The sequence below is a fragment of the Numida meleagris genome, chromosome 3 (assembly GCF_002078875.1).
Source record: "Numida meleagris isolate 19003 breed g44 Domestic line chromosome 3, NumMel1.0, whole genome shotgun sequence".
Lineage (NCBI taxonomy): Eukaryota > Metazoa > Chordata > Aves > Galliformes > Numididae > Numida > Numida meleagris.
In genome coordinates, this window is record NC_034411.1 from 52,246,001 (window position 1) to 52,259,098 (window position 13,098).

The 13,098-nt window shown below is 40.9% G+C and overlaps 1 protein-coding gene across 8 annotated transcripts in view; it reads left to right on the forward strand.

The window, feature by feature from the left end:
• The window catches only part of HIVEP2 (human immunodeficiency virus type I enhancer binding protein 2), a 133,377-nt gene that overhangs the window by 60,672 nt on the left and 59,607 nt on the right, over positions 1-13,098 (forward strand). For 5 of the 8 annotated variants that reach the window (XM_021389525.1, XM_021389524.1, XM_021389529.1 and 2 more), the window contains one exon: positions 12,799-12,896. The exons of the other annotated variants lie outside the window; for them this stretch is intronic. The gene's annotated coding sequence lies outside the window, so the exon portion shown is untranslated. The remainder of the gene's footprint in view (positions 1-12,798; positions 12,897-13,098) is intronic. 8 annotated transcript variants of the gene reach the window in all.

Here is a 13,098-nt window from a genome sequence, read left to right on the forward strand (position 1 = left end):
TTGGTTCATAGAGGAGCACTCACTTTTATCACTAGAAAAAGTGTAATGTATATCTAACCACCCACAGCAGGAAAAAATATTTCTTGTTGGGCTCAATCCAAGTTCCACTGACTTTTACGATATTTGGATCATGCTTTGTAGTCATGTTGCTGTAATGATCTGCAAACCCACTGGGGACTTCACTGCTCCTTGCCAGGACTAGTCGTAATGAAATGATACAGAAAACATTGGCATGTAGGTGCAGAAACACAGCTCTGTAATTCAACTTATGCATTTCTTTGATTTGTCAGAATGAAAGAAAAGAAGAAGCTCCAACAGGAGTGATTCTGTTTACTTATCACTTTCAAAGCCAATTTGAAAATAATGGGGAACTGGAGTGTTAGTAAGTGATACTTAGAGTAGCAGTGAGGAGTGCATTACTCTATCCTGAGGGCATGCAGCTGGGTTGGTGAAGCGTGCTGTGCTGGCCGGCCACTGGCCTTCCCCTGAGGTCTGTTAGTTCTGCTCATCTCCTGTTAAGCAGTCTTGATAGAATAATAGCTTGTTTTCTTTGAATTTTTATTTTTATTTGTAATTGTTTAAGCAGTTTTTGGTAGTCACAAATGTTCTGGAATGGCACATAACAGTTTGGGATGTAATTGACTGAATTTTAATGTATCTGTTCACATTTCCTGGATCAGAATCCGTGGTATTCATCTCTGGAAACAATGAAGTGGGAATTTGAATAACTCTTTGGAGATGTAGAATTCATCAGGGGTCTTTTCCTTTAATTCATCTTCTTTCTTAGTCTTTAATTGTGTCTGAGTTTCTGAATGATTGCTATTGTTTGTTCTGCCTTTCTTTTTTCCTCATGAGAGGCCTTTAACTTGATTTCTTATGTTTCTTAGTGGTGGCATTATGTTTTCCTGGCAGAAACACTTCTGCTGTTTAACATGTTGACAGTGCTGTCTGAAAGTATTTTTGGTCCCATGCTCTTTCTTGGATCTTCTCCTAGGGCAGTTTTTCCTCGGTTGGACTTTCCACAGTCAGTGTGGCCTCTTACCGTTTTCCTGTTTTCTATTAATTTTTGAGCAGAAGTGCTAGCGTAGAATGAAACTTGGATGTTTTAAGGGGACAAGTCCTGGTGAAATTGCCACCTTGCAGTCTTCAGTCTTTTGACTGCAGCTGCACTAAACTTCTGCTGAACACAGCAGAGAGAGCAAAGACAGCTTAAAGCCAGTTTTTCAACGGGTGTCAGTGAGATTTGGCCACCTGACTCTTGAACACAGACATGAATAAACACAGAGGAGGCTCTGTTCATGTGCATTGCCATTCGTATTTCAAAGGTAAATAATTTTCTTCTTTAAAAATTATTGTTTTTAGTGACATTTTGGGGAATGTGAGAAGTATTTTTTTTGTCTTGGCCATCACAAAAAGAATGCCAGAGTGGTACTTTGACCACAATGACATTATTGAGTCTTGAAAATTCAGGATAGAATCTGTATATCTTCCTTAAAGGAATGAGTCTACTGTCAAGTACCACATAATTATTATTTAGGGCTCTTAAGTTTGGGAGGGTTCTTGGCAAGTTTACTTCTTCAGTTTGCACAGTAATGATACAGAATTTGAAATTTTCAATCATGCCTTTTCTATAACCATTCATCTATGCTGCAGATCTCAGATAATGGACAGGTATTACCTTCACATGGGGCTGTAAAGGTTGAAGATGACACTCTGCCCATGGATGATCATTGCTAACTAGATAACCATTCTACTTGTTGAAAGAGTTTTGGAAGTGATAAGTTTCTTACTGCAGGCATAGCCATCTGGGTTGGCTTCAGTGGCTGTTGAAGGTCAGTGGAGTGCTCACATTGACTGAAATAGTAAGCATGAGCCTTCAGTCAGCCAGGAGCAAGTGGGGACAGAGCACCTTCAGCTTCTACAGCTAGAGGAAGAAGAGGTCTACTGTCACAAGTCCCAATTTTCCTTTAAAAAAAAAAAAAAAAGAACAAAAACGTAGGTCCAGTAGTTTTCCTTTAAATGAAACATGCTGCAGTAGATCAGATAGCTACAAGCTTCTATATTTTGTGTTTTCCTACATGATGCTGTGCAGAATTGGTTGAAACCCGTAAGCAAAAGCATGCCAGAACCTGTTGCATTACTGTATTTGCAGGAACCTCCCATTGTCCTCCAAAAACCAGTGTTTTATCTGAGATGATTCTGCAGTTTCTTGCCTGTATTTTTGAGAGCTGCTGTGTCCTCAGAGAGGACTGCATCAGGACCATCGGTTGTTATTTCTAGGTCCTCAATTTTCTTTTTAGCCTCCTGCCATTTTAATTCTAAACCTTAAAGCTTCCTGTCCATGGAAACCATAGTAGCCTGGAGTAGGTCCAGCCTTCCAGAAATATGTACTATGTTCCTTGTAAAGAAATTAGATAATTCTGGGTGGGCAAGGACCACAGTTCTAGACATTGTCAGACTAAAGGCAGGTGAGCCCTTTTACCAGGCTGCATGTGATATTTGAATGCCCTGCCACATCCCTCATGAATCTTAACTTCCTCAAGGGCACGTTAAAGTCACTGCCCGTTCTCTTACAAAAATTATAGATGACAGCATTAAGATCTTAAACCACTTGGGTGATTGTGAACAGTAGAACGTATCACATAGCACTCCTGGAAAATATCTTTTCAGACAGCTCCTGAAAGCAGATCCACGTGATAATTCCTTGAAAATACATCTTAGGTCAGCTGTATTTTTCATCATCATAGTGAATGTGGTTCTTTCTTTAAGTATGATCCCAGGTACTTGGTTTGGTGCAGTTTTTCCTGTCAGGGTGGGAAAAGCATGCTCAACTTGGCTCTCCCTTCCTCCTCAGAACGCTGCAGCAGGTGTAGGACTTTTCACTCCAGGCAGATGAGGAACGTGCCTGTTACACAGACTTGTGCTGACATAACTGTCTTGACCAACGGTGTAAAGAGGCATGATCCTTGGCGTGATCCCTGGCTGACACAGAAGCTCTCACTGTGGATACACTTATGACAAACCTCTACTTTTATGGATACACTTTTTGCCTACTGGATAAGGGAAGATGGATCTTAGGAAAAAGCTGTGCTAGCAAACAATACAATTTTGCTAGTACGAATGAAGCCTGTGCTGGGGACACACTGTCAGTACAGTTTGCTAGGACAGCCACAACAGCAGAGAGATCCTATTCTGGATACAGCCTTGTCTTCTGTTCCAGTTTGTCTTGCATGATTTATCTTTCTGTCACCTCTCCATGTCCCTAGACACCTCTCTGCGTAAAAAGAAATTAAAACACAATACATACGAGTCTGCTCTGGATTGGAGTCTTGACCTTTAATATATCAGGTTTTCATATTGCAGCTTTGCCAGCAAATAGGCTGTCCTACAAGAGTTGAGGTTGCTGTAGTGATCTGTAGAGGTCCCACCTCAGCCACGCTTCAGCTGTTTTTGCTGCAAACTCTCAGGCTGCCTGGAATGCCTTTGAAAGGAGATGAGGTTTTCATATTGCCTGGGAGATCATAACCAGGAGCTCCAGCAATCCAGTGGGGAAAAAAACCTCTACCATCAAAAATCTGAGAAAGCAGCCTGACAACCCCAATGTCAAAAGGATTGCTTAATGCTTTGTCCTCCTATATGAGTTGAATTTTTATCACTGTGTTAATTTGTGGTGTTCCCCTCTCTCCCCTAGTGCTGTCATTACATTTTCCTTTTGCTAGTAAAGAAAGGAATAAAAAGGTCTGCCTCTGGCTCTGTGATCTTGCGGCTGCGCTCCCGCTGAGCAGACTAGTGTGTCACTGATGGCAGGCTTGCAGTTAAGCTCCGTAGATCAATAAACCATCTTAGTTAGTTGGTGAGCATATCAGATGTGAATTTTGAATGTCTGCAGTCACACTTATAATACAACAGAAGCCAAAACCTGATGTAATTTTTAAGAAGCATCTGAACCTTTAAGAGGCTCTATTTTTCTCTCATAAAATGGCCAGCATTACCTTCTGACCAGCGCACTTTTTGATTGGGTTTTTGTCTCCTGTTTTTCTCTGCAGCTATTGGAGATCGTTGTTTTTTTTTCTCTCTAGGAGGCAGACAACTGTTTCTTTTAAGAAACAAAACGATTGTGTCAACAGATGGGAGAGAAAGTGCTGTGTCTGAAATAGGAATAAACCATGTTAAAAATAGGTAGTCTTGCCACAACTATTTCTTGAGCCAGTGTGGAAATCCTTCTTTCCCATACTAGCAAGCTATCAAAACTACTAAAACCATGCTAGAAAAACTGCTAAATTAGTCTATAAAACATTGGTAGAATAGTAACGACCCTTTTCCTGTGTAATTCTAACAGTCAAGCTAGTAAAGGAAAGTGACTGGAAGAGTTGTACTGCCAAGGGAGAGCTCTGAACAATACCTTTCATTGACCCCTGGCCAGCAGCAACTAAAACACAGCTCTGGTAGTTGTGGACATAGATTTTAATGAGGTGACCCTCTGTGCTCCCCAGCTGTACTAAAACAGCTGCGTAATGAGGAACCAGGGGGTGTCAGAGGCTTTCCCTTTCTTAGACATGTAATTTTGCTCCTAGGTGTGGAGTGAAATAATTTTCCTGTCCCACCAGCTGTCTGGGGAGAACCCATGGCAGTTTTGTTAACAAGTTTTTTGTTAACAAAAAAAAACCAAAACCAAAAACAAACAAACAAACAAACTCCTGCCCTCCCCAGAATAGGAAAGCAGGATGAACTGTTCTTAAACATGGTTGCTACTGGCAGAATTACAGCTGCAGTTTAGACAATGCATTTATGCTTTCCATCCGTTGTCTCACTTATTTTTTCAGTCTCTCTCCTTGCCTTCAATTATCTTTTCTATGTCTCTGTTTACCCAGTTTTCAGGGCTGGCTGTCCATTTCAGCATTATCGCTGTCCTAATGGCTGTGAGAGGAGCAGGGAAGCTCTTCACAAAATGTTTTCTTTTTTCCACAATGCCTCTCTGCTTTGTTTGTTTGGGTTTTGTTTGTGCTTTATGCTCTGTGTTGTGTCATCTCAAAAGAGAGATGTTTGCATAATCTGTATTTTGCTGTGGTGGTTTAATTCCTGCAAACTTTTGATCTGTATATGGCTCATGGTGCCCTTGGGGCAGGGATAGATTGTAACCTCAACCAGAGAATGGTTCAGGTCTCCGACCCACTCCAGACCCTCCAGTAGAGACTGGGGTCTGAGTTCCCCCAGACTTCCACCCAGGGATGCTCTGTGGGGATGAAACAGCCTTGGGCAGCTAAGCATGATTTCAGGCAACACTGTGGCACTGACCTCTGAGAGAGGACAAAACAGGAATGTACCTGGGGCCCTTCCATCTGGGCAGGAGGGCAGCGGCAGATGAGCAGTACAACCTGGGACCAAATGCACGTTCCTCATGAACTGGTGCAGCCCCCCTGCTTGCAACAGGCTTTTTTCCCCCCCCACTTATCTGCAGTTGAGGAATGCTTCTGGGGATCCATGCTTGCCTGGAAGTTGTCTCTGTTAGATTTATGTTCCTTGCTGAGATTAAAGGAAATTTAAAGAAAAAGACTTTAGAGAATGCCCAATTACATCATTGCATCTAGGAGAGACCACATCCCTTATCATATCATGTAGCCATTTTTCATCATTTCTTCATTCTTGCCATGTGAGGCAAATGGAAGTGGAGGAATTAAGTGCCCATGACTTTTCTCTGTTCTAGTGGATAAGGAAACTCCCAGTCCTATGTGAAAACACTATGAGATACTTATCAGCAGTTGTGGATGCATGGGATTTCCTTTTGGTAGCTTGTTACCTCATCTGCATCACCTCCTTCTGCCTCTGTGCTTCCCTGCAATCAGTGGGTAGCATTTATGTTTATCTTTGCCCAAGAATAAGTCCCACATGCTTGTGTGTTTTTTTTTTTTAATTTGTTTTGCTTAATCAATCTAGAGATGAGTTAAAAAAACTAGTACGTGTGTTAGTGATTGATGAACAGATGAATTCGACCTTCTTCCAGCATGATGATCTCCAAAGAAATCAGAAGTTTTGTGCTACATTCTGAGCCTGTGGAAAAAAAAAAACACCACCATATTTGGGAAGATGCATGCCGCCTATTCACTTTTGACTTGAACACATGCCTTGCTTTGCTGAGTTGGCTTTACTGCTTAGAGATGGAATTAAGCATATGGTTAAATGACTTGCTCAGCTGTGACTGAGGTTGCATAATTTGTCTGCTCATTTTCCCGGAGCTTTCCTATTGAATTCAGGAATCAGGCCATGGCAACGGAGAGGTGATGCAGTTGTAATTGGCAGGATATGCCAATTAAAACTTATTCTTTTGGTATTGTAAAGTGAGGCTTTGCTTTTTCATTACAGCCAGTTTCAAAGTATGCTCTTGAATTGTGGTCAAGTCGGTATTGTTTCATGGCAAAAGTATAGCAAAATATTTTTGCTTTAGCTGTAGGAATATACAAATTCGATTCCTCAAAGCCCTCCTATAGCTGTAACTGGGCTAACTGCTATTGCACTGCCTTATTTTTCACACCATTTTGTTCTTGTATTGGCCACCAAAATCATTAGAAAACATTCACTGTCAGCATTTAATAGCGTTTTAAAAAAAACCAAAACTTATTTGTGATGCACCACTAATCTGTTAGTCATTTGATTAATTCCAGGGCTCCACACATACAGGAGAATAAAATAGAAGTGATTAAAATAAGAGTGGTTTTTTAAAAATCCTCATAATAAGGCTTTTTTTTTCCTGTAACCAGCTCATTTTCTTTTTCTGAGAGCCCATGGTGATTGCAGAAGGTGAAAAATTGCAAACAAAATTAAGGAAAACTTTAAGTTAGCTGTGGAGCCAGAAGTGTGATTCAAGAGCTGAAAATATCTCTGCGCTTCATGCATCAAACTCAAACACTGTGCTCTGACAACGCCCTCTGGATCAGAAATGGAGTTTGAGGTCATTCCTCCTCCAGCCTGCCATGTATGGATAGGGCCCACGCTCATGACAAATTACTGTCTTACTGGGCACACACCGAGAGCACAGTGACATCAGCGCAGAGGGATCTTGCCTCACAGCAGAGGACCGAGGACTCCACAGCAGTCTTCCTCCTTTAGACCTGGAGGAACAGTGTGGGGGCACTAGGAATGAGGACATTTTAAACATTCCTTTTCTAGATGTGGAAGGAACAAGGGATAGAGAGCACCCACTTCCTTGTAAAGAAGTCATGCAACATCCAGCAGAAATGCTAGCGAAGATTCTGGTCAGAGACGTATTAATGGCTGGTTCGGATTTCTGGGATAAATGTACAGCTGCCAGTGATGGTGCTTCACTGTGGATGCAGACCTGAAAAGAGAGTAGTGCATCCTTTGTTGTATGAGCTGTCTTTGCATCCAGGAGTGCAGTGTCAGAGAATGATCTGTATATACCAGTATGCCTGGTATATAGTCTGTGCTGTGACTTAACACCAGCCTTGCTGAAGTCTTAGTTTTATTTTTGTAGAGAGTAATGCTTAGATTTTGCAGATAGCAACCAAAACTCTGAAAGCAGACCCTAAGTTTTTAGAATTCATGTATTTTCTCTGCTGACAAATTTCTGTTGTTCCCAGGCATCGCACTTCCCTGCTGTCTTGCATGTCTGCTTAGTTGCCAGCTTCTCAGGTGCAAGCGAGCTTTCATCCCTGGCACTTTTTCATCAAGGTACTTTTGCAGGAAGTTCCCTGTGGTGATATTGCTGAAGCCTATTTGGATTGCTTAGAGCATGAGCTTTAGCAGAAATCCTATCTTGGGCTCAATGGAGACCTGATGTTTTTGCCTTCTCTGCCCACTGTCAGAAGACCCCTAGAAGTACTCACATCTTTGTGCCAGCTGCCTGCCAAACAGCCATGTCCTTTTGGCAACAGCAGAACAGACAAATGGGCTGAGCAACATGTGTGTGTGGACTCAGTGTCAATTGTCAGCCTGACCATTGTCTAAAAGCATCAAGCCTGGTTAGCTGAGGGCACCGATCTCAGCTGGCAGCGTCTGAACTGCTATGTGCAGTGAGGTTATGGACCTATACTTAGGGGGATGTGCTCTTGCTAATTTAGCTCCTGGCTGAATTGGGAAAAAAAAAAAGTAACCCAAAATCATAGTTCCAGTGCTAGCAGCAAAATATGATCCTGTACATCATGGGTTCTGGGAATGAAGGAAGTAATTTAGAGAAATTCCAAATACTACGTATAACACTGCCAAAGAAATCAGGTGCTTGATTTTAATAAAGTGAATTGCGTATGAGTAAATAAACAAAGTTTATAGGTGATGTTCCAAAAGTCATGTGGCGCGATGTGTCATTTAGGTAAATTTTGTTCTGATTGCTAACTTTCAGGAGGGGCTGAGAGAGACAATAGAAACAGCATATACATGTGTTAATACGCATGACTATTTTTGTTTACATAATATGTATAAGTATGCACGCACACATATACATGTATTAATTCATAGGCATATAAATTTCAGCAAATGAAAAATGTTGCAAAGATTTCTTGGTGCTCTTTGTGTCTGGATCTGTAGCATGGTGCTAGCTAGCATGCAGGAACCAAAATACCAAAAATTGAAGAAAAGCTGTGAATAAACAAAATTTTAATAGACCATCACAATCCTACTGAAAAAGAAAAAGTTGAAAACAAGGAAAGGTAAATAGTTTCTGTTTCAGTAATGAAGATTAAAACATTCACAGCACAGAAAAATTCTATTGAAAATAATTATCCCTTTAAATTTGGAGGTAGTTCAAGATTTGATCCATAAATTTCAGCAAACTGCTTGTAGTTGCCAGAGCTGCCAGAATGACCTGGAATTAAGAGGGAAAAGGTAGAGACGCTGTATTTTAATTCATCTATTCGCAGACGATTTGTGTGAGCACGTAAAGTGAGAACATCAGCATAATGATGGGAAAAATTTTCTTTCACTTTTTCCAAATTTGATTGCATATAGTATGATTGCATTTGATCAGGATGTGAACATCATTTCTTAGATGGTTGTGTTCTGCCATTGATCCTGTGAAGTGAATTTAAAACATGATGTGGCTTTTACCTTCTTCAAGTAGGTAGGTAGGCATTTTTACTTCCAGTGTAAGCTGCTATAGCTATCAAATTGTGTGTATAATAAATTCTGCTTTGTTTGGGGAGTGGTAACTGTAAAATATTGCCCATTCAGAGAGTAAATTCTGAGATGGAGACTGATGTCAGTCTGGAGATTCTTACTCCTCCCATAAAGGACTGTAATCTCCGGGCTTTGAGTTTGAAAAGGAGAAAGAGGGCAAAGAGAGCATTAGAAAGTCCACACAAACTGTTCCACATATCTAAAGGGAGGTTGACCATGTGGAAAAGAAGTGGGAGATTTGTGTATTGCCTTAGTGCTTTGAGTTACAAGCCATGAGTTAGAGCTCTGGGAGAGCAAGCTACTAAAGTATACACATTTTTCTACCCAAGTTGTGTGAATCTTCTTTGATTTGAATTATCTTATACCGTCTGGGAACACGGCTGCAATTTAAATGGTGTCTGGCTTTCTTATAGACCTGGTCAAACTGAATCGTTAGGTGAATTCCCTTCCCATGATAAGATACAGTCTGCTGGAATTATACTTGCTGTAAGCAAGTTAAGGAGTAACGCAGGCAAGGCTTTATTTGTCCTTTGTGCTCTTGAGACAATTTTACCCATTTATTTTGCTATTTCAAAGCCTTAGATTAATTAGCAGCAAAATAAATATTTGCCAGTTGTTTTCCTTAAACTTATTATCTCATTAAAATACACATGAGATTTCTGGTACTTTTTTTTATCTTGTAAAGTGCACAGGAATATTCCTCTAGTACCCCCTCAACTAACCTAATACAGACAGTGTAACAGATACATAAGAAGTAATATAAAACAAGGTTCTTGTTGATCAATTAAATGAATTTACCTTTATGGTCAGATGACTACTAGCATGTATGCTACTGCTACATTTTTATTTCACTGCTAAACATGTTGCTGTACAATCACAAAATGACTACTGGAACTGCCAAGGGAGAATCTAGCACTCTTTTCAAAAGCAAATGTAAGAGTCATCATCAGAGTACCTCCACTTTTGTGTTTCCAGGTCCTGTGTAAAACACTCATCACTGAGAGTATAAGCTACAAAGTTCAAATTGGAAAAAGTCTTCCTAGTCATGCCGTGTTTCTCATACTCTCATTCCCCTTCTGCTGCACTTGTTTAACTTAGTCTCCATGGATGGCAAACAACAGCAGTAGAGTAAAACAGTCTTGACCAGATATGTCCAAATGCTAGCAAATGATCTGCAATGGTTGCTGCGTTGCTGCCTTTCTTTGGTGGGTAATTGTTTAAGAAATTTGTTTTCTTTTGCTTCCAAATAACAAAGTATTGCACAAGTTTTTACTAACTCGATGATAAAAACTAATTAAAAGTTCTGGGTTTAGTATCACAACAAAGCCTCTGGAAGCTGTAATTGGGCAGTAACATTCTGTTTGATGACACTTGCATTGTCTGGGGTTGTTAAAGGCATTGTAGGTTAGCTGTTCCCTCAGACTACGTCCTGCTTGCAAGCTCAAGCATTGCTGTAGGGTTGTTAAGTTAGTAAGGATATACAATAGTACTGATTAGACAAAATCATACTGTCCTTAAACTGATCTTGCTTTGAATAATATTTAACCTAATTATAAGTAAAGAGTAAGCTTTTTATATACTCAGAAACAGATCCAACCTTCACTGAAGTCAGTGGGAGTCTTTCACACTTGGATCAGATCCTGATGTATCTTTTGACGAATGCTGCTGAAGACATCGAAGTCTACCACATGAGGGAATATGCTGGCTCCCCTCAGTTAAAAGCTTATTTTGTAAATTACATACTTCTGTTATGATTTTGTTGTCTCTTAATGGAATGCCCCTCTGCTCCTGCTTGGATTTAGCATAAATGACCCCCTTGTCTTTGGGTTGGGGACTACATAAACAGATTTGCAATGTATATTCATTAAAAACAACTTTGTGCAAGTGTAACCATTGTCAATAAAGCCAGTTAGGCCTCTGTGAAAGGGGAAGATGTGGGGCTGCATGCTTAGGGGCTGGAGGATATCTGTTTATTACCAGGAGAAGCAAGCTGAAATTTGGAGCACCCCTAGGTTTTACAGAAGAATGGGCTAATAACAACTCACAGCTTCTTTATTGCTTTGCTTTGTTTTTTTTTTTGACAGGAACTTTTCTCAGTCTAGTTGTAAAAACAGAGAGTGAAATACTGGCTCTGCTGTAAACAGGGTTTTGCCCTTGAGTCCAGCCTTGCCCTGCTTTCACCCATAGATTAAAAGCATATTGGGTCCTGTCTGCTCAGAGATTGAAAAGTGGTTCCTGGCTCTGCATCCAGATTAATTTCCTAGAAAGCTGTATATTGATGTGATAAAGTGTTAGGGTCTGGAGCCAGAGCATATGTTATTTTATATACTCAGATGCCTATATAGACCACTGTTGACATTGCCAGTTAGTAACACATTATCATTTGATGTTTGTTTTTGTTGCTGATAGCAAACATTACAGCAGAAAATATAAGCATATGCCTTTTTTTACTAACTCATTCCAGACCTTCCTCAACATTCAAATTTTGGCACTGTTTCCCTCAGCTTACATCTGCACTCTGCTGTTGACGGAAGCATGGAGGCATGAAGCATACCCATAGCATGTTGATCAGTCTTTGCCCAGTGCATGGGGCAGCATGGGCAGGCCTTGTGCTCATGGAAACCCAGAGAGTTTTGCTGCCTGCTTCTATGGGGATATGATTAGGCCATGGCCATCAATCTACAGGTCCAGCTCACTGAGTTGGGCATTTCCCTGTCAGAGTCCTCTGTCCACAATGTTTGTAAGCCTGCGAGGAATGGGCAGCTCCTGCTGCAGAGACCCAGATACCTCATGAGGGTGGTCAGCCAGCAGCATTGCGGCCACGCACCATGGGACATGGCAGGGCAAAGGGCAGGACAAAAGACACACAGGACCTCTCCCTGGGACCTTGTGCCATCATGTCACTGTTCAGGAACTCCCTGGGGTGCTTCTCTCTCCAGGAGTACATCCACCCTGGAGTGCCCACCTCATTGCTCATCCCTAGCATGTAGCCTGCAGTAGCATTTCATGTAGAGGTCTTCAAGGACACAGGGAGGCCTGGAAGAAAGGACCCCAAGCAAAGTGTGGGTTGTGGTAATCTGTGCTTCACACCTGTTTGATTATGTGGTCCCTAGAAGATCACTGAAGATGTGTTGTTTTGGTATTAGCGAGGTGATCCCACCTTTAGAGCACAGTGCAAGGCAGCAAAGAAGTGGCGTGAGAGATAATTGCACTGCTCTGATTTAAAGACAGGAAAATATTTATATTTAATTAAAAATATATGTTATTAAAAACATATGTTACTGTAACTCTCAAAGATGAATAGACTACCAAGGCACTACCATAATTTCTATGTTTATTCTGCTTGGTGTATTTGTATGTCTGAAAGTAAATCATTGTGTATACCTTTTGGTCTTGGTCTTGTAAGTCTAGTTTTCACTTCAGAATATTTTTAGTTGACATGCATTGTAGATGACTGCAAGGTGGAATCCCCAGAACTAATACTGATTGCTGGTGTCACATTGCTCCGAGGGAAAAATACCTAGGGAGTGAGAAGGACTATGACTGAATCTCTGAAGTTCCTATTTGTATTAGAGTAGCCAATGCCTTAGCATGTGCCAGGATAAAAAAATCAAGCAGCAAGATGACTTGACAAAAGTCCTTAAAAATCCTTCATACTTGTTTTCTAAATAGGTGGAGGAGAGTGTGGACAGCCATATTTGCTGGAGTGGTGAACCAAATTGCCTTGACTGGAACCATTATTCACGTGTACCTTTGAACGCAATAGACAGGTAGGAGAACAAGGAAAGGATGGGTTCAGATGAACTTGGGAGCAGACCTCAGTGAACATTTTTTTGTTCTCAGAGGGCTTCAAGCAGAGATCACTCACACTTAAATAGCAACTGATTACATGTCCTTTTGTCACCTCATGCTGAAACCAGAGGCATCTCTCTTTCCGGAAAGGTTTTGTGTTTTTTTTTTTTAATTGCTTGG